The following is a 4,352-nucleotide window of genomic DNA, read 5'->3' as shown; positions in this document are numbered from 1 at the left end:
TTCCTTTCACATATGATTTATTAGCTTAAGGGGGGAAAAATACCACACTTGCTTTTTTTTCCCCTTCTATTTTTCTCCCTCTGCAATCAAGAGAAAAAAATACAGCTTTGTTTTTCCCATGCATCTCCCAATACCACTCACCAAGAGATTGAAGTCCTTCGTTTTCCTGCTTGGAAATGTTGTTTTCATCATTCTGGCAGCTTGTTGTGAAGCAGTCCGTAAAGGCAGAAAATGGTAAGGTTTAATTCTGGCAGGCTCAAGTGAGGGCACAGATTGTATAACCGCTCTGTGACGGGAATCAAGTGCAGAGGATATTTTTAGGGCTGTGATGTGGCGGGCCCATGACCTTAGCTGCCACGTTCCGTGCCTGTGGGGAAAACTTCTGCCCAACCAGTCCCTGCCATCCACTTCTAAACACACAACTTTAATCGCCACTGCTGGCAGAAAGCTGTGCTTACCCAAACTTTGCACTTGCCAAAGGATACCCATATTCACTGGAGTGAACAGGACACTCTAAGCTTTTGCTCAGCCGTATGAGCGACTTCTCGAAATTGTGTCAGTTTCCTTTAGCCTTTCTGCATATCTTCAGAAGCTGGGAGAAAACGTGTATGCGCTGCCTCACAACACCGGTAAAGGGTGCATTTTCTGGAGCCTCTTGGGGCCAAATGAGAACTGAAATGTGTCAGACTGTTAGACAGATGAGGTTTTTCACAGGATGGCACATGTCTTTGATTCCCCATTATATGATATGCATGGTCCATTCAGTGATCTAAATGCGAGCCCCCAAAGTGAGAGTGTGATGATGACTGTATTGCAGAATGGCTGGATGAAGCTGCTAACATGTCAGACAGAGTTTTCACACCATCAGACTCTTTTATTTTTCCCTCATATCTTCATACTCTGCCATCATTCATTCTGACAGTGAAATCATTAAACCTGTGATATCCAATTCCTTTTATTTTGACAGCATCTCTCTCTCTCTCTCTCTCCCATGTGCTCTGGAGAGCATCTCTTATTAAGATGGCTTCAGCGTTTCATCTCTTTTCAAAGTCTGACCTGAATCTGTATACACACTCAGAACCATGCTGGCATATTTTTATCATCTTGTATCAAGCCTCTTTAGACATCACAGTTTTAACTGTACAATACTGGATTGCAGCAGTTAAGACACGATATTTTGAGAAATGTGAATATATAGGTGGAGCATTGTTTATTTATAGGCACACTGTTTTTTGTGTTGTTCAAGAACAGCAGGGTTTTGGCAGTTGTGCTACATTTGTTTTAATGGCCTCTGTGATATTGATTGTGCTGTGTATGTGACCATACCGTTGTTTCTGTATGTTTCAGCTCCTTGACTACAATTCATGTATACTTTACATTTCTGCTGACTGTTTTTAAATGCATGCCTCACAGTTCTAGATTTGATTTTGATGTATTTTTCCTGACACTGCAGACAGCCATCGGTTTCAAAACGTCCTGTACAATATGAAAACCAGTTCACAACTGACTTGATATAACTTTTTTTCTGTATCAAGTCATTGGAGAGTCAAGTCACAAATCATTTGAGAGTCTAAGCTCTATCACAGCAAGTGTCTGGTCAAGTCTCAAGTTGTGTCTCAAGTAATTTGAGGCAAGAGCTAGTCTCAGGTCTTTCAGCAAAGTCCAAGTCAAGTCTCAAGTCCTCATTTTTGTTTGCAAGTCTGACGAGTCAAGTCCAAGTACAGTTCTCTTTAACAGGCTCTTAAAACTTGCTTGAGTTTTGTTATCCAAAGTGAACATCAAGTCTACATTCATTTGTGTTTGTATTGTTATGATGTAATACAGTGCAGACCTCTGAATTGAATCTGCACTAATATTGCATTATAATGCAATGAAAATGTGACTGCAGTATGATGGATTACACAAAGTGTGCTAATGGTGCCAACTAATTTTCATGTATGTAAATTATTGGAAACCAATTGCTGCCTAGAAGGTAGAAAAATACGTAAAAAAATCCAAAACAAGTCATATTTTAAAAATGTTTAGCTGTAATGTAAAAAATATGATTTCTGTTGTTGTATTGAACAGATACAAAATTCCTTGTTGAAAGAAAATCTCTTCCCATGCTCTACTTCTCCACTCCTTGATGTTGTGTTGTTTTCCTCTGCAGAGCCAAGGAAGAGTCCAAGTGACTCTTCCTTTTTTGATTCAGAAATCCAACATTTGGAAGAATGTTTCTGTGCCTGCCAACAGCCTCCACAGCCTCTACGAGGGTAAGTCTTTCTCTGATCATGAGGAAGGCCAGTGCTAAAGTTGCTGAGCGGCTGATTACTCGTGCACAGTGGACGAGCACCTTACCTACACGGACAAGAGACAGATTCACTTCAATTGTCAGCTGTGTCTATATGAAGCACGCATTCTGATGCTCATAGCTACATAAGCATCAGAATGTGACTGATTGCAAAGATTTGTTTCTTTTGTTTTTATATTTATTTTCCTAATGTAGGGGTGTGCCAAGACAGTCAGCTCATGGTTTAATATTCTCAAAATAACAAAGTTGGGATGAAAACAAACTGACTGTACAGGCGTAAAATGTGAAAACAAATCTCACATAAGTGTCAGGTTGCTTCATTCATACGATTTTGAAATAGCTTTTCTTATAGATTTTGGTGCAAAATGCAAAAAATATTCTCTTCAATGAAAAAGCAGATATTTGTCCACATAAAACCAAGTTAAAAAATAAAAAAAATCCTTGATGAGAATGCCTTGATGAAGATAAAGAGCAAACTCTGGAGTCGCCAAACACCTCAGTTGGTCATGAACCCCCATTTTTTAAACACCTTTACACTTACTTATTTTTAGATTTTTTTTTTTTTCTTTTTTGGAGAGGGACATCTTTCTTGTACAAGTTGCCATGCAGCAGTTTAATATTTATTTAGTCCCTCTGGCATTTTATATATATTGCAAACAAATTCTGCATTTTTGGGTCATCATTTTTAAGATTTAGTAGTAACGTTAGATTTTCAGCTTGATGATGCATCTTGTCACATTTTTTTACCACAATATTTTTCTGTGGCTCAAATGGATGAAATGTACCTTTCTGACTCAGGGCACCATGAATAAAATCAGCCGTCTCAGTGAAGAATGGGCTCAAGTCAAAATCTTTACAGTCTGGTGCTTCTACTCGTGCTTCTACGATACTGTATGTTGGTGTCTTTGTAGAAACGTGGCCGAGTGTCAATGTGCTGGGGACCATCTGCAGCATTCACCACGTGTTATTCCCAGATCCATTAACAGGGTTTTATGCTGAGCTGTAGCACTGTAAACGACACGAGATGAGACAAGGAATGTCTCCAAATGCCTTTGGAGATTTTTCTCGCCTGTGGCCAGCTCTGTAAGCGTATGTTTGCAAATGCATCATTGGTGACTCAAATGTACAGATTTTATATTTGTCCCATGAGTTGGCCAAATACAGGACTTGTTTGCAGCAACAGTTTCACAATCAGGTCACCATATTGCAGCAGGGCCCTGAAGTGAGAATGTTACTTACACGTCTCCAATGTAGAGGTTGGGCCAAACCTCGTTGACAGCTCCAGTGGGGTGTCTGTTCCTTAGCAGAAGGCTGAGCAGATCGCAGGTGGGTGGTGTCTGATACTCTGGCTCCTCCTCTGGGCTCATATTTGCATCTTTCACTTTAGTGTTGTTGTATAATTATCACTAATTATATTCGGCTCAACACTTAGATAACGGTTAGATAATTTCCCCAAGTAGGCTACTTGATGTTCCCGGATGAAAAATTTGTGAAGTTATTTCCGCTGTCGTGCTAGTTTTTCTTCCTGTAGGCATTTGGAAAGGAACCACGGTAAACTCTAACCTCTTTGGTGCAGCTTGCTCTGTTTTCCATCTGAGCAGAGTATCAGTGTTGTTTAGAGGCTGAGCCCCGGTGGAACGAGACAGCTGAAGATGCCAGAGACTATTTATTCCTCAGATGACTGTGGCAGAAGCCAGGTTGCTTTTGTTGTGACAGCTTTAACTACAGAACCACAGCAGTGATTACAGTTGTAATATTGTAAGTGATTTAACATGGTGAGGAAGTTGCCACGTTGCGTCAGTTCAAACCACATCAACGTGTACCTCATTTTAGAGAATTTAAAGGATAATGCTGGTGTTACATTTATCTTTTCATTCATGAATTTCATTAATTTAGCCACTGCCTCATATTATCATCCAAAAACTGTTATAACTACTATTTGGTGACTTATTTCCTCATTATGATGGACAGCATTTTTCATTTCTGGAGAGAAGCTCAGAGTCAGGCAAACATCACAGAGCACGCTCGGTGACACAGTTTACCGTTTACGCTGCTGAGAGAC

General features: G+C 40.0%; 1 pseudogene; it reads right to left on the bottom strand.

The window, feature by feature from the left end:
• Positions 1-25: 25 nt before the first annotated feature.
• On the bottom strand, positions 26-3,657 carry LOC144536698 (dual specificity protein phosphatase 13B-like; annotated as a pseudogene).
• Positions 3,658-4,352: the final 695 nt, after the last annotated feature.

The sequence above is a fragment of the Sander vitreus genome, chromosome 21, assembly GCF_031162955.1.
Source record: "Sander vitreus isolate 19-12246 chromosome 21, sanVit1, whole genome shotgun sequence".
Taxonomy (NCBI): domain Eukaryota; kingdom Metazoa; phylum Chordata; class Actinopteri; order Perciformes; family Percidae; genus Sander; species Sander vitreus.
The sequence above is the reverse complement of the archived record's forward strand: the minus strand, read 5'-3'. Positions and strand labels throughout refer to the sequence as shown.